Below are 25,385 nucleotides of genomic sequence, written 5' to 3'. Positions count from 1 at the left end.
GTTTAATTGACCCCGGAGGACGATAAATAAGCATGCCAGTAAAGCTGTCATTGGGGGTGAATTCAATGACAAAAGGCATGCTTTCACAGTCAGCGATGGTCTCCGAAGGGCAGCGACACGTATACATGTCCTTATAAATGATAGCAAGCCCCCGCCTTTTCCCTGAGCGCGGTCAGTGCGAACTATCTGGTAATCTGGTGCAAGGGCTTGCACCAGGTCAGGCTCGGAGTCTTGATGCAGCCAAGTTTCAGTCAAGAAGACTGCATCAGGCATATGTTCGTCCAACAGCAGGGAGATTTCCAGACTATGTTTAGGCAGGGACCTACAATTTAAGAGAAGCATATGGTAGTCCCGCAATTCATTCTTGCATGGTGGGCTAATGAGCTCTATGTTACAGTGAGGACAGAGGTGGGGAATCTCCAGAGAGTGGAACTGGTGACGGCAACTTGTTATTACAGGGGTCCGTAGTTGGTAGAGAGACTCTATGTTGTAATGCTTCCTCAGTCCTAGTGAAGGATCAAGGGGGGTAGCCCCTAGCCCCGGTCTGACGCGGACGGGCGCAGACGGGCTTACCTTTGGCGAGCCTTCGGCGCGCCGCCGGCACGCCTGCTGCGCCCGCCCGCTGCGCCGTCAGGAATAAGCATTCATTTTATAAGGGCGGAGCAGGGTGGGGGGCAGCCAACAGCTGGTGCGCTAGCCTTGTTCACACCTAAGATGGCGTCCAACCCTGTCTGCGCCTGCGTCAGAGCCTACTCGCCTGACCGGGGAGCGGGGTTCGAATTACGGCGAGGGACCGAAGTTTTAATACAATTGAAGTAAGATTGTAGCACTCACAATCACACTCACAATCACAAAAATTTAAAAGATTAAAAGGTTTTTGCTACAGCCTAGCCCCCGGCTTCCGCCTCAGGGGAAAGTACAATACTAATTCTAAGCGCTCGCGTATCAGCGCGACTTAAGTACTTTTGGGAGGGTGGGAGGCAGCCAACAGCTGATGCACTAGCCTCGTTCACGTCTAAGATGACGTCCAACCCTGTCTGCGCCCGCGTCAGAGCCTACTCGCCTGACCGGGAAGCGGGGTTCGAATTACGGCGAGGGACCGAAGTTTTAATACAATTGAAGTAAAATTGTAGCAATCACAATCACAACATTTTAAAAGATTAAAAGGTTTTTGCTACAGCCTAGCCCCCGGCTTCCGCCTCAGGGGAAAGTACAATATAATTCTAAGCGCTCGCGTATCAGCGCGACTTAAGTACTTTTGGGATGGCGAGAGTCAGCCAACAGCTGGTGCGCTAGACTCGTTCACACCTAAGATGGCATCCAACCCTGTCTGCGCCCGCGTCAGAGCCTACTCGCCTGACCGGGGAGCGGGGTTGGAATTAGGGCGAGGGACCGAAGTTTTAATACAATTGAAGTAAGATTTTAGCAATCACAATCACACTCACAATCACAAAATTTAAAAAGATTAAAAGGTTTTTGCTACAGCCTAGCCCCCGGCTTCCGCCTCAGGGGAAAGTACAATACTAATTCTGACAAGAATGAATGAGGGCCCGCGTAGGTGCGCAAGAGCCCTAGGCTACACGGATGAAGTGGCACTCTGCAACGCTGAGCCAGGCCACTACATACACGTGCCTGCGTGCTACGTGGCTGAGAAGGGGTCCTACAAGGCACACCAGGCCTACTGTGTGCGAGAAGGCCTTTTGGTACCCCAAAATGGTTAATGGCTGTAGATGGATTACTTAGGAGTCATGGGTTCCAATCATTGCAACATCTGCTCAGCCCTTTTACCTGCTGAAGAGCATCACAGCTATTCCGTTGGTTACTGATGGCAGGCCTGAGGAGAGTGGACTCAGACCAAGCGGTGGCCATCATTTACCGCAGAAACGGCAAGGTACTTCAGCCCAGGTATCCATAAACACATACACCAGAGAGGTACTTTGTTTGGAATTACACCTTTCACGTCAATCAACAGAACGAATTCTTTGTACACACTGTCACCAACCAAGTGCTATCAGATACAGCTTAACACAGCCTGTCTTTGAAAATTCGAGCACTATAGAGAAAGGGGGCCCCACTCCGAAAGCACTACAGTGTCACAAAATGATAGAAAAATAATACTAAAAAAGAAAGACCATTATCTTCAATGTCATTGTTAGGACTTTGAATTCAAAAGCCTTATGATGAAAAGAACAGTTATTAAGTTTACCTATGAAAAAAACGATATTCGGGGATAACAGAATTCTCACGCCCTGGGCACTTTAACCTCTGCACCAGTCACCCTTCTGGCACAAACAAGCTTAAGAATATACTTCTGAAATGTGGGAAGTTTACATAAACTCAAAGAACAATTAAATCTTTATTTATTTAATTTACCAGTTCTTAAATCCATACAATGATAAAAATTGTTAAACCCAGAACATATTATGCAACATCACTCAGAGCCACCACAGCATCAATCTGTGCAACCATTCAACAACTGGTTCAAATATGTTCTCTCAGTGTTTCAAGCTTTATTACAAATGTCCAAAAAGATGTTAATATTTCACTTCTGTTCTTGGATTTTCATCACAATAAAATACACTGAACATAATCTTTACAAAAGTTATTTACAAAAGTTTACAAAAGTTTAAGCTATTGCCATTATAAATTACAAATACTTTTATTTAAGTATTAATTATTAAAAAAATTTAAAGCCACTGTTATTTGTTATATCAATACATCTAAGTCACGTAAATACAAAATATTGCATTACAAATGCTATAGGTGTCACATTTGCGAAAGTTGAAACTATTGGCATTGCAAATGACAAAGCTATTAATTTAGCTATTTTCAAAACCAACACATAAATAAAAAATTTGTCATTTACAATACCAATAGCTCAAACTTTCCTAATGCGAGACCTATTGCATTGCAAAGGCTTGTTTTATTCTGTCAACAGAAAACTTGCACAGCTATATTGCACAGCACACATTGATTTACAACTGTACTGTTGTTAAGAATGTTCCAAACAACATTTTTCAGTCTTTCATGTGGTGTATTTTGTACCAGGGGTTGAACACACTGGACCGTATTCACAGAATAATTTAGAAATCTGCAGCCCTAGGTTTATGACGTCATTGTTGTAGATTTCTAAATATAAGGAATTCTTAAAGGTTTGCCAGAGAACGTCTGAAAAAGTGTCACAGTTGCAGTTTTCGCCGTGTAATTCGGAAGTCTTTTGTGAATATGTATGTGCAACTATCCAATGTTATTTCTGCATGTGAGCTTTACATAGTGCACAAATAACATGATAGCATGCATATAATTGTGCAGTGCCATTTTCTTCTTCAAAGATAACACCCTTCTCCCTAAACCCAACCGATTTTGAGGAGGAGTTGTCTGATCATATTTTTACCATGCAAACAGGTCAATGGGTGTCTAGTTTTCAGAAATGTCTAGGTTCAGTAATTTTCCTTGGATGGTGTCCATGCCCAGGTCAAAATACAGCAGCTACCTACATTCCCAATTTTCATGTGATGTCTCCAGGTTGCATTTTGGTGCCTACTGTATCGTGGGTGGTAAGTTAGCCACATAGATGTGTACTATTTTTATCAGGAGTGGTGTGGAAATGCTTGATGGTAGGATGTTTGTGGATCACTGCAGATTCTTTAAGTTTACTTCACAGAAATGTGAGGAAATGGTGTCATTTTATCTAAAGATTGAGGCTTGCAGGAGTTCTGGGTCAGAAAACATCATGGGATCCACCCACTTCACCCCACCCTGAACTTTCTGGGGTGTCTGGTTTTCAGTATTACATGAGTTTTGTAGTTTTCCTTTGGTGACACCTGAGCCTGGGCCCAAATACCTAAGCTACTCACATCACCAAAATAAGTCACTTTTTATGGTGGAAATTTGATGTATCCACATTGGGTTTTGAGGCCTATAGTGTTGCAGGTGATATGCTCTGCCACTAAAGTGGAGTACCATTGTTACTGGGAGAAGTGGGGGAGCTTCGAGCGTTAAGAATTTTGTGGTGATTATTGAACTTTCCCCCACAGAGATGTGTGAAAAATGCATGATTGTGTCCAAGAATGAGGTTTGAAGGGCATTCTAGGTAAGAAACAGTTATCAGATCCATGCAGCCTGTACTCTCCTGTGTGTCTAGCCTTGACAAATACAGAGTAACAGATGCAACATTCCACAAGTAGGCCTCTGCCCAACAGTTAGGAGTCAAGGCTAACATATTTCTAGTAGTTGCCCTATTAAACTTCGGGTATATCCACCAATGGGATCCCAGAATTAGGCTGCTAGAACCTTCACTCACCTAGGTGGCCTACTTCATCATCGGGTCCAGCCTCTTTGCTAGTTGGGTGCTGCACTGCAGAGCAGACCCTAATACCTCCAAAAAGAGGGAAGAGCACAATTGGTGGGAAATCTATTGACTACCCGATATTATCAGTGCAAAAGTGACGTGGGTGGCCATTATGACATTTTTAAAATCAAAATTGTCTCTAGAATCCCTAGTACACATGCTTTATTTACAAGGATTACCGCCAAGGTTAAAAACTGTTAACAGTTATTCAGTGGTGCCTCTATGTCACTTTACATGTTTCACGTCTAGATATACTCAGTCAGTTCATTTGGCATTTTATCAGGACTTAATCCTGCATTTACCCTACCCTGTGGGGGTACAAATTGTATGTTACCGTCAAATATGAAGTCACTAGTAAAAAGTTCACCAGCGGCCCTCCCTCCAACAAAATCTCATGTGGATAAGGCTAATTGACCTAAGAGTTTGCAGGGACATAAGAAAATAACATTTGTTAATTATATACAGTAAGTAAGCCCGGGCCAAGGGCGGGCCCGTTTTTGCCCGTTCCTGACCGGTCAAGACCGGACCGGGCCCACCATCTTGGTTTGTTTTTCGGATTTTATCTACTAACTCTGTAAACAATGGCCGGACGTGAATTGAGGAGTAAGTCTCTGACAGCCGGTGGGTCAACAGCGGGAGGTATGGAACATTTTTTAATCAGAGCTAACACCTTAATTGACACTGAAATATCTGTTCTGGAAAAACGCTTGTCACAGGAAATTTCAGTAAATAAAAGATCCTCCCTGGGAACTATTGATAACGCCAAAACACCCGACAGGAATATGGATACTGTTTGTACAGTGCCCTGTATGGTTGGTCAAGACATTATCTATGAAGGGGATGAGCATGTTATGCAGGACTTGGACATTTTAGTCAATGATAGTCTACCTGGAATTAATCTAATTCTTGATAATCGGGCAATTACACCCTCCGACCATGGGATATCTTTTAATAATACTTTGTCACAGGGGGTCAAAGAAGGGGCTATCCCTAAAAGAAAGAGGGCTTATAATAAGAAAGATGGAAGTAAGGCTAAATTAGCAAAGTTACAACATGATAGTAATTCTTCATCTATATCAACGGGGAGAGAAAAGGCTTCTACAAAAGGGTTAGTAGTTCTAACTACGCCCGCATCTGTTACTCAGTTCGGTAATGCCCTGTCTATTGAAAGCTTGGGAGTGTTATTTAAATCTATTTTTTTCCCCCTAGACGCTAAAATGGAGCAAATTGAACTAAGATTGTCAAATATTGAGAAGGTTACATCTGCCCTATTAGCGAACACAAATATGACTAACAAACCGAGTGCAGTCTTAATCCCTGTTTCCCAATCTGGGGGGGTTCCCATCATAGTAGACAGAGGGGCTTTTACCCATAACTGTAGACCCCCTGGTTCACCAGGCTCTAACCCTATGAACCAGGTACCATCTAAGCAGACACCCGCTCCATTGTTGGGGGTAGTAGAGTCCAGGGGAACACTGATGACTGTCATTTGGGGCCGCCGGCATCAATAAAAGAGTGTAGAGTTAACAGATCACGCTTACCAGACCTCCCACCCGAAGCAAATCATTTCATGGTGGTCCTAGTGGGAGCTCCCGCTTTAGAAGAGGGGGAAGAAGAAACTTTTAGTTCACTAAAAAATAAGGTAGTCAGGTGGTTAAACTGGAATAGACCCCTGCCAGCCCATTTACATAATGAAATCATCATGGTAAGAAGAGTGCCCTGGTTGGGTAAGACAGTTAAGACCATAAATGGGGACTGTATAACAGTCAATTTTAGAGACCCCAGAACTGTCTCCCATATCTGTGCTGGTTTTAATAGATCATTTGACTCCACTATCCAGACCATACCACTGTCCTTCTTTTACCCACCTAATTGTATGGCTTATGGATGAGGAAGGGATGATTGGATAAGGGTTGAGCGGAGGGGAAGAAATAGAAGATTCGAAGCAAGATCAGTCCCTATGCCTATGAATGCTCCTTTTTGCGACTCTAATCGGTTTAGTTGTCTCGATGCAGTAGACTGACTACCCCCTGCTGCCCAGTCATTATCAATGGGGGGAACTCCTGATACGAACAAAGAAATACTGGTTGGACGTGTTGAGTCTCCTGGAAATGATTATGTGGAGTGTTTGCCAGAGGCTGTAGTCCACCCGGGTATAATTCACCTATTGGCCCCCACCACTACTAACTTTGTGGAGCATTTGCCAGCAGTTGTAGTTCAACCGGGAACAACTCACCCGTTGGTCCCTACCACTACTAATTTTAAGGACCACTTGCCAGTAAATTTAGTACCCCCAAGAGAATTCCTGGCCACGGAGGACGTCCTTTGTGGAACCGGATATAAATTAGTGAGTTGGAATATCCCCGGCTGGCGACAAAAGGAAGAGACTCTTGGTTGGAGGGAGTCGGTTAATAATTATGACATACTCTGCCTCAAAGAGACGTGGTATACGGTCGAGATACATTTTGATGGTTATGTGTCCTATAATTGTTTAGCGCCAGAATCTACCATGGGCAGGGCAAAAGGTGGGTTGGTGATTCTACTGTCTGTTAATTTCCCGGTCCGTGTTAGATCCCATACCACCATCGGATTCCACTCACAAGTATTATGGCTGGAGCAACGTGGGGGTCGAGATATCTTGTTAATTAACCATTATAACCGTGTGTTTGATTCCTCTAGCTTCAGTGTTGTTAATGATCTGGACTCTGCTGTTATGAAAATAGGAAGGGCTATCCATACCCCATTTGACATTATATGGGGAGGGGATTTTAATATTCCTACATGCCCCCTCTCATTTACAAATGTATGTGGTTTTGATGGGGCAAATGGGGAGGACCGGGCTCACTTTGTTCACACTACATATGGAGACTCCCTCAATACACTTATGCTCAAATTAGATTTGATAATCCAACAGCCAGCAGACGACAGTGAGGGCAATATTGTTCCGACTTTTGTAGGGAGGAATTCAGCTTCTGTTATTGATTATCTGTTGGTCTCAGCCAAAATTACCCCTCTCTGTACTATACCGGAAATAGTTGATCTAGGTCTTAGTGACCATAATGCCATTACCATGTTGACATCAATTTGGGGGACGAAGGTACCAGTCAACCGAGGAACTGTCGCTGAAATAATACCTTGCAGACAGAATGGTATTAGGATCAAATGGTGTGGTGATGACTCAGAAAATTGTTACGTAAAATTGTGGTAGCTAGTTTCTAAGAGCTGCAACGTTGTTTAGATGATGATGCAGTTGCATCATGTACTGTTGCTGAATTTGAGAAACTAAATGATATCATTAAAAGGACTTTAACCATTACCAATGCCAATAACAAGAGGGCTACCGTAGGCTGGTTCGACAGGGTTTGCACGAAGTCCCTACAAGAGTTAAAGAAAGCTCTCTCAAACCGCCCTAGGGACAGGGAAGTTGTTAAACTTCTTAGGGCATCCTATAAGCACCATCTGAACCGTAGAAAACAGGAGTTACGGGAGGAGGCGTGGGACAACCTCTCAAAAGCGGCGGAGCTGCTGGACAGTGAGTTTTTTTGGAGTACCGTCAATAGTCCTTTTCTCCAAAAAGAGGAATTCCCTGTATTATCTGCCCAGGTCAGCGAGGAAAGCTGGGTTTTGTACTTCACCGGAATCTTTAATCCGGGCAGGGAGGATCCCATATTTTCCGGTGCTGTAGCTATTGGTCCAAAGTTACCCCTCAACATCACAATGCTAGAGGTTGATAACGCTATCCGGAATAGTAAGGGAGGGAAGGCCCCAGGACCAGACGGGGTCCCGTTGACCTGTATAAAACTGACCTATTGTTATGGAGCCCCCTTTTGACACAGGTCTTTAATGAGTCAGTTAAGGAAAGCACCCCATCCACTTGGGGTGAGTCCATTATTTTACCAATCTATAAGAAGGGAGATAGAGGTGAGGCTAAGAACTACCGCCCTATCTCCCTTCTTGATTCATCCCTAAAAATAATGAGCAGGGTGCTCTTACTGCGTTTGGAAGAGTGGGCAGAGGATAACGGTTTCCTTGTGGATTCCCAATTCGGGTTCCGCAAGGGCCTTGGTACTATCGAGCAGTGTATCAATCTAGATTTAATTATTGGTAAATACACCAGAGCAAAGCAGGGCTCTTTATTCCTCTGCTTCGCGGATCTTACCAGCGCATTTGATCTGGTGGATCATGCTTTATTGTGGTCCACATTACTTGACTTGGGCGCCCCTGCTCCTAATATTTTCTTCTTCGCCAGATTATACAACAAGCTGTCGGCCCAGATTCGATTTGGCCAAGCAGGGGAATGTACTAATAAGATTAAGGTTAAATCAGGGATTAGGCAAGGCTGTGTTCTAGCCCCGCTGCTTTTCTCCCTTTTTATAAATGCTATGGACTCCGAGTTGAAAATGGTCAAAGCCGATGCTCCGCTAGTTGAGGGCCAAGTGATCCCAGTACTGCTATATGCAGACAACACTGTTTTATTATCTAGAACACCAGTAGGTCTGCAGAGACTAATGAATAGTTTCTTCGATTTTATAAAGGGGAGTAAACTAAAAATTAATAATTCCAAACTTTTATTATGGCATGTGGGAAGAGGGTGAAAAAGCTGAGATCATTCCAGTTTAAGGATCACAAAATTGAAGTGGTGGATAAATTCTGCTACTTAGGAATTACTTTTAGTAGCAGTGGTACATGGGCACCAGAGATACATAATATTAAGGCTAAGATGGGCAAGGGGGCCTCAGGAGTTTTTAGATTTGCTTCTAAATTAGGAAGTCGCCATACTCATGATATGTTAAATGTTTACCGACATAGATGTGCTTCAGTGGCACTCTATGGTTCGGGTGTCTGGGGACATTGCCATCATGGGGATCTGCAAGTAGCCGAAAATGACTTTTTAAAGAGGCTTCTTTGCCTCCCAACTTCGGCTTCAAATGAGTTGGTTCACCATGAGGTAGGGTTGGAATATTTGACTGATTTAACAAGATTGAGGCCCTTAATGGCTTGGAGGTCTATCTGGGCCAAGGACGAAACAGGCTTCACTAGGAGAATAATTAACGATTGTCTCCGCCTGGATAAATTTAGTCAGATCCCATGGCTGAAATTTGTTTTGGCTTCATATAGAGACGTGTTCGATCTGGACGTTTTTGCGGATCCAGTAAGCGCCACCAATATTTCTAAACAGGAGCTCAAACATGTCTACCTAGGGGTCAAGGCTAAATTGCATAGTGAAGCCAGTCGCCTGTTTACAACACATTTATTTTACCATTCTAATAACCTGGCAGGCTATGGCTTTTCACAGTACCTAAAAGTTGTCACCAAGCAATCTCATCAGTATGTCCTTACAAGACTGAGATTAGGCATTGTTCATAACCTGGTGGCTTTCCCCCTGATGAAAAAGCACACGTCATTCCCCTGCCCATGTGACGGAACTTCCAAACAGAGCACTGTGCACTTTTTGCTTATCTGCCCCCTGTATCTGTTTCTTCGTATTGCTTATCTTAAACCCCTTTTTAAGAAATACTCTGTGTCTACTGTTAAAACTGCTATGAGGTTTTTATTTGCACTTGATGTATCGGATGTCTGTTTTTCTACTGCGACTTTTATTCTGAAATCCGTGTCCGCCAGGAAAAGTATGGAATTTATAACCTAACTGTGAATATACCCCTTCCTGTATATTTCGCTGCTATGCCGATTGCTATTCCTCCCCTTGTTAGGACTCTACTGAATTTCTTATGTGTATTTTTAACATGTTTTAACAATTTTTATTGGATATATATGTAATATTCTGTGTGCTTTTATGATTGTCTTTTGAATGATCGAATAAAGTTATCGAATCGACTAAATGAAGGGTCCCTACTTGGACATGGTACAGACCTGCCAACTAGAGATCAGAATATCTAGCATTAGGCCTATAATCTATCATGTAGAACCGTAGAAACTGAACTGTAGGAATCATAAACACTCTTTTTAACACCAGCAGTTTATTTGAAGAACCCTGATTGACCAGCAGATCTCCTAATTACTGTAACTATCTTAAGAAGAATTTGACATCATGAAGTTCAAAGCTTTAAATATGTTCAGTGTTGTGATGTGGTTGTCTCTCCGTTGTTGATATCTTAGTAGAGAGTTCTACAAAAGGGTGTGAACCCGAAGGTCTTTGGTGTTGGTAAACAGTCTAAATATCAAGTTTTTTATTTCGACCTACAAGAATATCGAGTTGGAAATATCATAGGGACACAATATCGCAATCAAGAATATCGACGACCAGAATATTAAACAGAAGGTAAGACATATCGTTTTTGTTAATATCGAAGTTAGTAATATCGATAGCAAAAATATCGATGTTACTAATTTTGATATTAATTTTAATATTAGTGTTATGTATTTTATATGTTTGTGTTTACATTTTTTGTTAATTATTGTACTAGTTTTAGAATATATGTATTACATTTTTAGAAGTTAGTAATATTTTTTATAGGTAAATTATGCATTTTACTACCGTAGTGGCTTGTGGGTTTTTAGGGGAATAGGGTGGGAAGTAATTTAATTATAGTAAATAATTTGTTTATTTTTTATGAATGAGTAATTATTTTTTAATACATTTTGCATTTTAGTTTTGTAGCGGGTTGTGGGTTTATAGGGGAATAGGGTGGGAACTAATTTAATTGTAATTAAGTAATTATGGATTTTCATTTATTGATATTGATAATTAATTGTATGTTAAATAATTATTAATTAGTAATGAATTGTTATTCATTGGTAATTATTTTTTATTAATTGGTAATTAATTTGTATTCATTGATTAATTGGTAATTATATTAAGTGTGTTAATTTAATATTACAGTGTGTTGTGAGTTTATAGGGCAATAGTGTGGGAAGTAATTTAATTGTAAGTAAGGAATTATCCATTTTATTGTTGAGTATTGATAATTAATTCATTTTTAATTAATTATTAATTGGTAACTCTTTTTTTCATAATAAACTTTATTAGATTTGTAACAACATGGAAATTCATTGGTTGCAGTTCAATAATCATTGGGATGAGCATGACAATGCATATAGTTGACAGGGAAAGGGGCAATCCATCGGTGTTTAGCACGGCAGTCCAGACAGCAAGTACAATTGTACACAAAATAAAATGAAGGCAGATCATCATGGTGGCAGCATATTAAACCATTTACCCCACACTTTACTGAATAAGTCAGGGCTTCGCTTGGACCAGTCCCCTGGCCACCCCCCAGGTAACAGCCTTGCTAGCCTCCCACAGCGTCCCCGGCGAGGGAACCGAGCCCGTATTGGTGGAAAAATAGTGACGCAACTCCTGATCAAGTGACTCCACTATCGCAGAGTCCTGCAAGAACCAGGTGTTTAGTCGCCAAGTCGCTCGTGGACCCGTCGGAGGGAACCCAAGACGGAGGGAGATGGGAGAGTGGTCTGAGATCCCCCTGGGCAGTATCACGGCCCCAGATACCAGCTGGCAGTCTGTGGCCGGCATCAGGAGAAGGTCAATTTGGGAGTGAATATGATGGGCAGCCGACGTGTGGGTGTACTGTTCCCCACATGGGTTCCAAACCTGCCACACGTCACAGAGACCTAGGGCAGAGGACCAGCTTGAGAGGATCTTCGCCGAGGTGACACGGGCCCTGGATGGAGTCCCTGTCGTATCACGCAGGGGCTGCAGGGCGGCGTTGAAATCCCCCCCTACCACCGTAAGTCCCTGAGGGAGGTAGGAGATTACCTGTGTAAGGTGGCAAAGTTTTGGAGGCAGGAGTGCAGGGGGAATGTAAAGGCTTAGGAGGCTCGAGGGGCCCCTTCAATCGTTCCCGAGACTGCCACATAGCGGCCCTGTGCATCAGTCTTGGCTTTAACCAGGGTAAAGAGAAGCCCTTTCCTAAGTAAAATAGCCACCCCTGGGAGCCCTGTGTAAAACCAGAGTGCCAGACCCAACTGTGGAAACCAAGAAAGGAGGGATCACAACTACTGATGGGAGCCCCCGATGGTGGCCCATAGGCGGCCAAAAATAACAAATTGGTGGAAGATGTGATCTGTGTGTCAACTGTGGACCAATCTGAGAGACATAGCTATCAAGAAGAACTGCAAGCAGCGGCTCGAAGGCGGCGAAACAAAACAAACTGTTGAGGAACAACGGTTCCCCGTCCCTCCCATCCCCCCAACGCCCCCACCCTACACTTCTGAAGTGGAAGCATCTGTCGCCCAAAAACCCCAACTACTAACTACCCCACAAAGAGGTGATTCGCTACTCTAAAACGGTTAGCAACAATCAGTCAGGAGCATGGCTGAGTTGGACCCCCCCTCCATGTATACGGATGCATGCCCACAGTAGATAAGCATGGAGTGGGTAACAAAGAAGTCATAAGAAGGTTCAGATCCAGGATGGCAGTGAGAAGGTAAACCATGGCCAGGTCCTCCAGAGGAGCCAGGGGAGAGCCCCGTTCACGGAGGCGGGGATAGGCCCGCTATATCAGGTCCTGAAGGGTGGAATGAAGGCATACAACTTGAAACACTGATCACACCCCCTCCTCCCCACCAGAGCCACGGATCACGGGGCTCCCAGACAGGTCCGAGTCCGACATGGCCCTCCGTCAAGTGACGTCTGATCGCGTGGCACTACCCAGGTCAATAAGTGAAGACACCAGAGTAGGGGAGGAGGCCCTCTGGCTTGAGGTCTGAATCGGGGAGTGCCGGGGGCAAGGCTGAGAGTTCCCCCCCGGTGGTTGCTTCATCTTCTAGATCCAGTTCGCACCGCTGCGCCTTGGGTACCTCCTGGCCGGGTTGGGTCGTTGTTATCCGTGCAGGGGAGGGGGCCGCACCAGGTAGGAGGGGCTGGTCTTCCATAAGCCAGTTCCATGCCGCCTCTGGGGTGTCAAAGAAAAAGGTTTTGTCTTGGAAAAACACCTTAACGCGAGCCGGGAAGAGGAGTCCATAGCGGAGGCCCATGGCCCTGAGTTGTTGCTTGACCTCGTCGTAAGACCGGCGTTGAGTTTGCACCTCTCTAGAATAGTCCAGGAAGACCATAATTTTGGAATTTGGAAGTGCAGTGGACCTAGGGCCCTCGTGGCCTCCAGAATCGCATCCCTGTCCTGGAAGTTGAAGATTCGAAAGATAATGGGGTGAGCGGGAGCTCCAGGAGGGGGTTTGGGAGCGAGGGAACGGTGAGCTCGCTCCACCGCAAACCAGGGGGAGAGTTTCTCTTTGGGGATCCAGGACCGGACCCATACCTCGATAAAGGTGTCAGTGCATCCCTTCTCCACTCCCTCAGGAAAACCCAGAAGGCACAGGCTGTTTCTCCGGGCCCTATTTTCTGCGTCCTCGGCCCTTTGATGCAGCTCCGTGGTCTGTGTCTGCAGCTGGGCCACCTGGGATTTGAGAGTGCCCACGTCGTCCTCCATCGTGGAAAGACCAGACTCTGCCTCTGTAATATTGGGTCGTGGCATTACGGATGTCCTGCCGAATCAGTGCTACCTAAACCCTCACCTCACCAATCTTGTTTTCCACCGAGGCCTGTGATGCACTAATCGCCTGCAGGATAGTGGAGAGGTCACCTCCAGCTGCCCCAGGCGCCGCCGTAGACCCAACCGCTGGGTTGCGATCAGGCTTGGCGAATTGGTCCATTTTTGTTTGGGTTGAGGGAGTGGTGGCCTGAGTAACGAGGTTTCTGCCCATGTTCCCAAAGAGTCAGGTGGAGGTGCTCGACGGGAGGGAAAGGGGGGGACGCATCGGCACCTCTGCCACAGCCCCGCCACCCGGTATGGTGGCCGATCCTTCTCTTACTCCCCTACAATGAAGGGAGGCAGCGGCTCTCCAGGGTAACACTACTCTTCGCGTCAATGGTGGCCCTCGAGGCAACTTCGGTGGGCCCAAGACCCCAGGGCCCCTCCACAGCCTCAACTGCAAGATCCCTGGCCTCCAAGGGAGAAGAAGGGGGGTAGGCACACACGTGCGCCACCCGACACAGTAGCCGATCTGCCCCTCACCAAGTCTCAGCTCACCTCACAGGCCACAGCTAGAGGAGGAAAACGGGCCTCTCAGTCTGCAAGTCCAAGGTAGGCCAGGGAACCTGCCGGGCCCCTGGAGTTGGACACCCCGCCTCTCCGGTATCAGGGCAGGTAAGGAAGGTGGCCCACTTCATTGCAGACCCTGCCGCCCGCAGATGACTGCCTCCATTGCAAGAAGAAAGACTTCAGAAAGTCTCGGGTCAGCCGCCCTGCCTCCTCTACGGGTCCCCCAGCACTTATCTCCACCTCGCACCCCAAAATGGCAGAGGGCGCAAATAATTGCAGCAGGCCAGAGGGGGGGGAGGGTACCCCAGCTAGGAACACATACGGGATTCCAATGGGGGCCCACACTGGTAGTGAATCAAATTCAGGCCCCAGGGGCAGCCCACCAGCACCGCAGCGCCCAGTCCCGCTGCCCGACTCGGCCACAGTCTCTCCACTCCACGTCCGCGCGGCCCGCCATGTCCGCGCGGCCCGGCACGGCCACCAAAGGGTTTGGGGGAAGGAGGCCCACACAGCAAACCCCGCCTCTTCACCTCCTCCAGACAGTTGTACAGGCTGCCCCCAGCTCTAGGCACCGCGTCAGCCGCTCCAGAGGCCACGCCACCCAGGGCCTGGTATCCACTCACCACCAACAAGGCGGCAAGGCCCGGACCCGTCTTCCCGGGTTGTCTTGGACACAGATGCAGCGCGGCGAGCAGGAAGCGACACACCCGGTGCCGCCCAGCAGCAACCTCCTCCGGTCACCTCCACCTCTGGGAGGCCGCGGGCGCCGCTCCGCTCCCTCAAGCGCCGCCAATGTACCCCTGAGACGGCCCTCTTCAATCCACAGGCACTGGGGCAGGAAGGCACTCCACGGATCCGGACTCAAGCCGACCCCCGCCACCGGTACAGACCGCCACCGCTAAGAGGATCTCAGGTGGGCAGGGCGGGGAGGTAGCTTTCGGGGCAACCGATCGAGAGTTCAGGCCCAAAGAGCGGGCAGTGAGTGGGCCACCATCTTGAGGGAGGAAGGCCGCCCGGAGCAGAGGGCCAGCAAAGGCGGCACGGGCATCAGGCAGGCCACCAGAGGGGTCAGAGCGATGCAGGCAGGGTACAGGAGTCGTCCCTGAGACTCTGGGGCGCCAATGGCAGATACTAGTGGGCAGATGCGAGGCGGATGACAGAGGGGGTCCGGAGCACTCTTAGAGTGCGACCGCCATCTTCACGCCTCAAGCCACGCCCCCCTAAAAACTTTTTAATAATTAATGTTTTTTCGTTTTGGAAATTATTTTATTGTCCATAAATTAATAATTGGTCATTAATTTTGATTTATTATTATTTATCACAACTTTTTTGATATTTAGTTATCAACTGTTAAATATTTTTTTATAATTATTATTTTTTGCTATTGGAAAATATTTATGTGTTATTTAATTATTATTTGGGCATTAATTTTTAGTAATTAATATTTAATTGTATTTATGATCAATTTGTTACTTGATTATTAATTGGTAATTATTTGTAAGTCATATTTTATTGGTATTGTTAATTAATTTATTGTTATTTAATAAATAAATTAATATTTATTTTAAAAATATATTTTAATTATTAGTAAGTTATTTTTACCCCTACGCTAGCCAACACTTTCCCTGTTGTTGCACTCACTGGAGTGGGAATAGTAATTTTTACCCCTACGCTATCCAACAATTTCGCTACTGTTGAACTCTCTGGAGTTGGAATAGTAATTTTAACCCCTACGCTATCCAATACTTTCCCTACTGTTGCCTCCTCTGGAGTGGGAATAGTAATTTTTACCCCTATACTACCCAACACTTTCCCTACTGTTGCACTCTTTGGAGTGCGAATAGTAATTTTTACCCCTAAGCTATCCAACACTTTCCCTACTGTTGCACTCTCTGGAATTGGAGTAGTAATTTTAACACCTAGGCTATCCAACACTTTCCCTACTGTTGCACTCTCTGGTGTTGGAATAGTAATTTTTACCCCTACGCTATCCAACACTTTCCCTACTGTTGCACACTCTGGAGTGGGAATAGTAATTTTTACCCCTACGCTATCCAACACTTTCCCTACTGTTGCACTCTCTGGAGTTGGAAGAGTCATTTTTACCCTTATGCCATCCATCATTTTCCCTACTGTTGCACTTTCTGGAGTTGGAATAGTAATTTCTACTCCTACGCCATCCAAAACGACATTTTTTATAAAAATATTTTTGACAACGATATTGTTTTTCCAATATTTTTGTACTTTCCATAATGTAGATAGGACTTTGATATTCTTGATGTCGAGATTTCGGCTCCGATACTTTTGTGGTCGATATTTTTGACTTCGATATTCTGTCAGTGATTCTTTGGTGATAACTTGTGTCAGTGAAATTATCATAATTCCATCTGTGATGTCATTTGTGAGGTCCTAAGTGATCAAATTGGAGACTTGTGGTTGCATATCTGTTTCAAAGGAGATATTTTTCATCAAATAAGGTTTATGGTTAGCATTGTTAACCTAATATTATATAATGTTATGCCATGCTGTAATATACTATGCTATGCTATGCTGTGGTAGAGCATGGGATGGATACATTATTTTAGGTTATGATGTTCATAGAAATCCACTTAGAGTTGGCCAAGATCAGAGTCTAATATTAGCTTTGTCAGAGCTCTGAAAATGGTAAAACAGAGGTTCCCTCAAAGGTGTACATGTTTCATTTAGGGTGACCTTGAATTACCTATAGTAGCTTGCCCTGGGTAGCATGGCAATAAGACAAGAAGATGTCAGATGTGTTGTGTAAGAAACTTGACAAACAGCAATACAGTTAGTGCAATAAAGAAAGAAAAGATGTACCTCAGGTGTATGTAAGAAGAAAAGAAAAAAACAGAACAAAATAAAGAAAAACAGAAAAGGGTTTAAATGTATACTAGTATGAAAAAACAGCATTGAAATCAAATGTAAAACGCATTACACTGAGAATGGGTTAAGCACTTGCTGCTGAGATTTGTTTGCGACCTGAAGGCAAGATCCATGAAGCTTGGCCACGTTGACACAGTCTATAATAATTGTGGGATTGATAACTGGAGCATGTAAGAGCATGGGTTATTTATTGGGGTGGATGTGAGTCCAGCAGAAAAATTAGCATCACTAACTTTTTGGGTATAATACATTTCTATAATTTAAAGCTGAGTTCAACGGGGTGTTCCAACATCGCCAAACTTGTAATCAGGCCATCAGTCTTTCTTATTTAGCTAACAGTTCTTTAATGGGCAAGGCTGAAACTGTATCCAATGAAATCCCTCCTAGATTAGACACCTTTGTCACAAGGTCCTGCTAATGCTCTGGAGGTTTTATAAGCCTCAAAAGGTTTTTCAGAGTTTGTAGCGTGGCTTCTCCTGGTAACTTTCAAGGCTCCAAGGACTCAGGGGCAAACATATACGGGTTAGTACTCAATCCAACAGAAGCCCTCAGCAGAGTCCAGTTCAAGTCCAGCTAATACTAATCCATTCGGCACTTCAGGAGAAAGGCTTCTTTTAGCTTGTTGTATCCCGGTAGCCAAGCAGGAAGTTAGCCAACAAACCCTTGGAGTCCACCTTTTAGTTCTGGGCACAAGTGGGAGCAGGTCCAGCCCTTCAGGTCTCCACAAAGGTCTCAAACAGCAGTTTCAATCCTCTTCTGTTCTCCATAGGTCAAGAGAGTGTTCTGATGATCTGTGAGAGAGGTGTTAACTTTGTAGGTATCACTAGCCAATAGGTGGGGAATACTCCTAAGGACACCATAACAAATCAGAAAAATGTTCCTATGAGCAACCATTCCTACTTTTGCAGGATTTCCTCACTGTAAACTCTCCCACAGGGAACTTTTCCGAGGCAGCTCCAGTATGGCAGAATCTTTCTGCCCCTCAAGGGAGCTTGTAATCCATCCTGGGTTGTGTTTAGGAAAATGAGCTACCCCCCTCTTCCTCAGTTACACAGACCCTGGTCTGGTCCGGAATCTACTTAATAATGAATTAATAGATAATAATACATAAGGCTAAGCATTTAACTTCTGGTTGGATTTGTTTTAATGAAAATTTTCTTTAATATTTTAATTTAATTTAATATATTTATGTAAATTAAAATTGTAATGTCATTTTGTTGTACACTTCAAATTCATATACATAAATTAAATAAATATATAAACTACATTTACATTATTATTTAACATAAAATAGATGTACTTCTTTACAGTTTAATGCACATTTCTCATTTGCCCAATACTTTACCGTAGGGATGTCTGCACCCCAGCAGTCAAGAACTCTGCCTACAAGTGAAATGTTAGTAGTAATATCTCTACACTATTATTCCGATTTTAAAATAAATGTTTAATTATTTCAATACATTTAAAATAAATGAAGGTAATGTTTAAAAGATTTATTTAAAAAATCCCACTTAAATTCAAATGTTTGTATTTATCTATTATATATTAAAAATTACAACAGGTTATGCATAACATTAATCTTATGCAATTTAATTATTTGTTTTGAAAATTTAAGGTTAAATATTAATTTAAAATGTAAAAAGTTTTCACATGTTTTAGCAGTTTTTCTCAAATGTTCAAATCTGTATAATTTAAAAATGATCATAAAAGCACATTGTATCAGCAGCAAAATATCATAAAAACTACATACACATCATACAGTTATCAATGTACAAGAAATTGTAACAATCTCAATTAAGGAGGAGATCACAATATTAAAAATAATGAAAACATAAGAAATAGGGAGAGAGAAACAATTGATACAAACAAAAAAAATGGTTAAACCTTGGCCATTCACAACAAAGCATCAATACAAACCAAAGTCGAAGTTACTAAATATCACAATATATGCCAATCCAGTGGTAAAAAAGCATAATGTTTATGTTTATGTTTATATAGCACTCGATTGCCGCGGCGTCTTGGCGCTGTGACGTGTGGGCAGAAAGGACCGTTGTGATTCAGGCCTGTGTGGCTGTAAACAGCCAGGTTTTAAGACTCCTCCTGAAAAGCTGGAGATTAGGTTAACGCTTCAGAGAAAGCGTCAATTTGTTCCAGAGCTTCGCCGCGCAATGTATAATTGCTCTGCCCCCCATCTGATCCGCCTGATTTTTGTGGTTTTAATGAGGCCTAGGTTGGCCGATCTAAGATCGCGGGAGGGAACATATGGTGAGAAAAGATTATGAAGATCTTCAGCACCGCCCCCATAGACTGCCTTGTACACGAGAGCTAAGGTTTTGAGCTCAATACGTTGTTTAATGGGTAGCCAGTGAAGTGATTTAATGCCGGCCGTAGTTGACTGTCCTCTAGGGATGCCCAGTAGGAGTCTCGCTGCAGCATTTTGTAAAGATTGCAATTTTTGCAGCTGTTGTTTGTCGACTCCCGAAAATAGAGCGTTACAATAATCCAGTTTGGATAAAAAGAGGGCAACCACCACTGTCTTTTGTAGCTCTTGCAGAATGCATGGGAAGATTTTTCTCAGACTTTTTAAGAGAAAAAAAAACGACGAAATAAGGCTGTTTACCTAGGGACCAAAATTCAGGTTGTCATCAAAGATGATCCCCAGGTTTCTAACCTTCTCTACTGGACAGGGACCGTCTCCGTCTGCTATAGGCCACCAAGACCGATTCCACAAGGGCTGGCCTGTCCCGAACTCCATCACCTCTGTTTTGTCTGTGTTTATTTTCAAGTAATTCTGACTCATCCAGGCCATGATCTCGGTGAGGCAAGTATGGAACCTGGCCGCTGTGGTCTCAGGCCGGTTGATGACAGAGATGATTAGTTGAGTGTGATCGACATACGAGACCAGAACAAAACCATGCCTCCTGACGAAATAGGCTAGAGGGGTGACATAAAGGTTAAACAAGGTTGGGGAGAGAGCGGACCCCTGCAGAATGCCACATGGAAGGTGGAAACTGTCCAATTCTATATCGTCCCAAAACAGTCTCTGGTCTCTTGCCTCAAGGAAGGAGGACAGGATGGCCAGAGCGGACCACCTTACCCCTAAGTCCCCCAGCCGCTGCACCAGAATAGTATTGTTCACGGTGTCAAATGCGTCGGAGAGATAAAGGAGCTCGAGGACCGCTCTCCCCCCCTCATCCACTGCCCTGCCGATCTTTTCTGCGGCGAGACTTAGGGCAGACTCGGTGGAATGGGGTGGGCGGAAGCCGTGCTGAGGAATATCTAGCAAGTTGTTAGTGTCTATATATTCAGTCAGCCCTGTGTTGAGATGTTTCTCTAGGACTTTGGCCACAATTGGCAGACCGGCAATAGCTCAGTAGCTGTTAGGATCATTTGGGTCCAAGCTGGATTTCTTTAAAAGGGGAGTGATGGATGCTGTTTTCTACATTTCTGGATAGCAGCCAGATACTATGACTTGGTTCAGGACTGGTGTAAGGTTATCACAAATCTTGTGAACAGCCTGATGCATAAAGGGAGGTGGGCAGGGATCAGTGGGTGCGCCTGATTTCATGGAAAGTGAGAGTTTTTGCGTTTCTTCATTGTTTATAGGCTGAAAACAGGTCAGTCTGCAGGGGGGGGGCTGCCACCGATATTGTCATATCTTGCTGGAGCCCTAGGGAAACCGTTGTAGATTCCTTGCACCTTCTGTTGAAAATTATCAGCTAATATGTTACAGAAGGCTTATTTGGGCTTGAAAGCATTGTCTTGTTGAGGTTTAGTTAGCATTTTAACAGATTTAAACAGTTCCTTTGTAGAATGTCCCGCCTCCTTAATTTTAGTTGTAAAGAACTGATTTTTTACAACAGTAATAGCCTCCTTATATTGAGAGATGGTACGATTGTATATCAATTTCTTTTGGCTGTCGTAGTCCCGCCTCCAGAGACGCTCAGCACTTCGACAGCAGATCTTTAAGCGTTTAAGCTCTGGAGTGTACCACGGTGATGATGTCTTGACTCTTTTAACCGTGACTAGTTTTTTAGGAGTGACCTGGTCGGCGGCTGATAGCAGCCAAATATTACACTACACCGCAGCCCCATTGTTGTCAGTTTCTGAAAAGGCGGGAGCAGAGTCAAGGGCTGACTCAAAAATGCCATCTTTCAATTTACCCCATCGTCTGATTAAGACCTTAGATGATTTGGACTGTGCGCTAGAATAGGGCTGCTTCGCTTTAAGATTAAAGTAAATGGCCTTGTGATCTGTCCAAGGGAGGGCCACCAAACTGGACAGGGTGATGTCTGGGTTATTTGTAAAAATCCCTTCTAACGTGTGTCCTGCCAGGTAGGTTGGTTCAGTTACTATTTGGCTGAAGTTAAAGGCCTCAAGATTGTCAAGCAGCCTAACGGTGTCAGTATTGGTTTTAGATTCAAGATGATAATTAAAGTCCCCCAGGATTGTGAGGGCATGAGAATCGGTGTAGGTTTCAACGGGGCGTCAGGAGAGCTTGGGGGGAAAGTTGTTTTAGTACCAGATGGACGGTAAATAAGTATCCCCTGAAAGATCTGAAAGTTGTTTGACTTGATGCAAAACTGCAATGCTTCAGCAGGCAGGGCGGAAATAGTTTCCACCTGAATTTTAAAATGGTCCCGATAAATAATTGCTATCCCTCCCCCTTTGCCTGTCCTTCTGTCTTGTGGGAGAAAAGCGTACCCTCCTGGTACGGCAGTGTTCCAGTCTAGCATAGAGGTGTTATCTGTCCAGGTTTCAGTTATAAAGATAAGATCAGGAGAAGAGAGTTGGATTAAGTCCTCCAGCTCGTATTTATGTTTGACTACAGAGCGGGCGTTGAGCAACAGGCATTTGATGTGCTCCGGAGATGTAGTCTTGGAGACCCTGTTTGTCCCCTGTTCCTGCCTCCATTTTCATGACTTTTATTAGTGGCAATCTCTGTATCGTCCCACCCTTCACTCGGTATGTTTGTGGAACTAGGGGTCAGGTACACTTTAAGATTGGTTCTAAACTAACAGTTGTAACATTGGACCTCTACCCCAGTAACAAGTTTGACCAGGGGTTCTGGCGCTGGTCGTGCTCCAGGCACAGATAGGCTTGCCTTTGCCGCACCTTCGGCGTGCCAGCGGCGCGCCCGCTGGGCGGACGCTCCAGCATGGCAGATATAGTGGTGGTAGGAAAACAACTAGAGCATCAACCCCAGTGCAATGCGGTCCCATCTAACTTCCGGGTACCGCAGGGGCCGAACGCTGTGTTACTGGCGGCTCTTAGGAGGAGATTCAGGCTCTGAGGTGAGTAAAAGTGAGCGAGTGTGAATACAGTAAATTTGATTACATCTATGCATACTCTAAAGCACACCTCAGGAGAATTAAGAATTTGGACATAAAGTAGGGTGGGTTTGCATCTCTTAAATTCTAAGTACCTAAGGGCTGAGAATAGAAGTTTCCTCGCAAATGGCTGACACATTTCATGAAAGAAGGTAACGTTCTTCAAACTCTGAGGAAAAGAATCAGCACATGGACAGCTGACTATATCAGTATTAAACTGGCCTAGGGGAAAGAGAATTGACATCTAATTTACACCAATCTGAATCTTGTCAAGAGCATCCTATCCCACAAGTCTCTCACCAGATCCAGGAAAGGTTTCAAGGTTAAAGATATTCGAATCATGACATAATCTTCATTGTAAGGTTTTAACAACTCATCTCTTTCCCTTTCAAATTGTCTTGATTCCCAGAAATTCTTTTTAAGCCAGACATTGTTGGCTTTTTGTATCTGAAGCAGCTCATAAAAAATAGAGGGTCTATTGAATACATGTTTTCATGATGTAGAGGCATGGACCTTACACTAAAATGGGGGCCAAAATAGGAGAGTAGCTATTTTTTTAATCCACAACATATTTCAAACCAAGGCCCTCATGTATGGCATAATTAGGACTACTTATGGGGAGGCCTATAATATGCCTACATACCATATTGTTTTCAACCTGAAGACTACTGACTAATTTCTTCCAGAGTACAATTTAATAGAGTCTTTCAAACAAAAATACAATCTATTACAGAGCTACAACCCCTTCTTGTCTATGTCGCAACAGTATTGTTAAGGGACCCTACCAGCTACATTGCCCTACATAAGGAAACATGCAGCAAATACGAATAAAGCCTATTTGCTGCATATTTTGTAACAGAAACTAGTATTTTGAGTGTCACAGGGAAACATGGCGGACCCTAGTTAAACGGCTGCGAGTTCCTGGGAGGAAAGCATCTTTTCCTTTGTCGGTGGCTTCCTTCTCCCTTTCCTATCCCCCCGCACTTACCTAGATACAACAACCTTGATGTGCCTGCTCCAGCGGCCCTCTTCGCGTCTTCAGCCAAACTCAGCAGCAAGGCCAGGGAAATCCTATTTCAGGAACCAGCCGCGAGGGAGCTGCAGCGGTGCCTGGCAGCTTGCGTGCAGACCCGGGTCTGTAGCGTAGAGTCGGTACAAAAGGGGGTGGTGATGGACGGAGCATCTGAACCAATCAAACACTCACACCCAGTCAAAAGATTGGGTTTAATCCATCACCGTTCTTTAGCCCACTCTGCCACCCCAGTTCAGACATGGCTATATGCAAATCAGTCTGACCCTGTGCCTCATGGGAACAGTGCAGCCCGAACTGCCAAGCCATGTCTTCCCTGGACCAGAAACAAGCTTCCGAGGACCGGTTTCTGGCATTACAGCCGTCTTCAGCCCGGCTTGCTTGAATCCAGTGGCAAAGTGAGCAAGGGACTCACGTCTGAGCATACCCTGCCACACTTATGGCGGCCAAAAAGCGGTACAAAAGGGGGTGGTGATGGACGGAGCATCTGAACCAATCAAACACTCACACCCAGTCAAAAGATCTGGGTTTAATCCATCACCGTTCTTTAGCCCACTCTGCCACCCCAGTTCAGACATGGCTTTATGCAAATCAGTCTGACCCTGTGCCTCATGGGAACAGTGCAGCCCGAACTGTCAAGCCATGTCTTCCCTGGACCGGAAACAAGCTTCCGAGGACCGGTTTCTGGCATTACAGCCGTCTTCAGCCCGGCTTGCTTGAATCCAGTGGCAAAGTGAGCAAGGGACTCACGTCTGAGCATACCCTGCCACACTTATGGCGGCCAAAAAGCAGTTCAAAAGGGGATGGTGAGCTACAACCCCTTCTTGTGTATGTCGCAACAGTATTGTTAAGGGACCCTACCAGCTACATTGCCCTTCATAAGGAAACATGCAGCAAATACGAATAAAGCCTATTTGCTGCATATTTTGTAACAGAAACTAGTATTTTGAGTGTCACAGGGAAACATGGCGGACCCTAGTTAGACGGCTGCGAGTTCCTGGGAGGAAAGCATCTTTTCCTTTGTCAGTGGCTTCCCTCTCCCTTTCCTAACCCCCGACACTTACCTAGATATAACATCCTTGATGTGCCTGCTCCAGCGGCCCTCTGTCGCGTCTTCAGCCAAACTCAGCAGCAAGGCCAGGGAAATCCTATTCCAGGAACCAGCCGCGAGGGAGCTGCAGCGGTGCCTGGCAGCTTGTGTGCAGACCCGGGTCTGTAGCGTAGTCAGCACAAAGCAACAGGACGGGCAGGAGAACCTTCCACAGGCTGCAGCTGTATTCCTGGAGACACTTGGCCATTTACAGCTCCAGCAAAAGAACTGGAGGAGCATTTTTGACTCAGCAAAAGAAGTCCAATAGGTCCAACACCATTCACCTATGGAGAGGAGCAGTTTGCCCTCAGAGAAGCCGACTAAATTCAGTGGTAACGAGGTACACTCTGCGCAATAGATCAGTTACAGCAGTATCAAGGATAAGCCCTGGGCTTGAATGTCCCCCAGTTTATGTCACCCCATGTGCCAAGATATTGGGGGGCAGAATATTTTACCCAGTAATGTAGCAGAAATGGAGCTTACTGTGGTGAAACCTGGGAAATTTGGAAAGTCTGCAAAACTGTCAAGGAACAGCCCGCGGAAGGGGTAAAAAGATCCCACCCCTCCAGATTAAAGTGACCCCTTCCCTGAAATCCTTATATAACGTTCTGACTTTACCAATCTCACAAAACAATGGAATAGAAGTAGAGGAGGGAGTAAC

Source organism: Lissotriton helveticus, chromosome 4_1, assembly GCF_964261635.1.
Source record: "Lissotriton helveticus chromosome 4_1, aLisHel1.1, whole genome shotgun sequence".
Classification (NCBI taxonomy): Eukaryota; Metazoa; Chordata; class Amphibia; order Caudata; family Salamandridae; genus Lissotriton; species Lissotriton helveticus.
Note: the sequence above shows the minus strand (reverse complement) of the source record.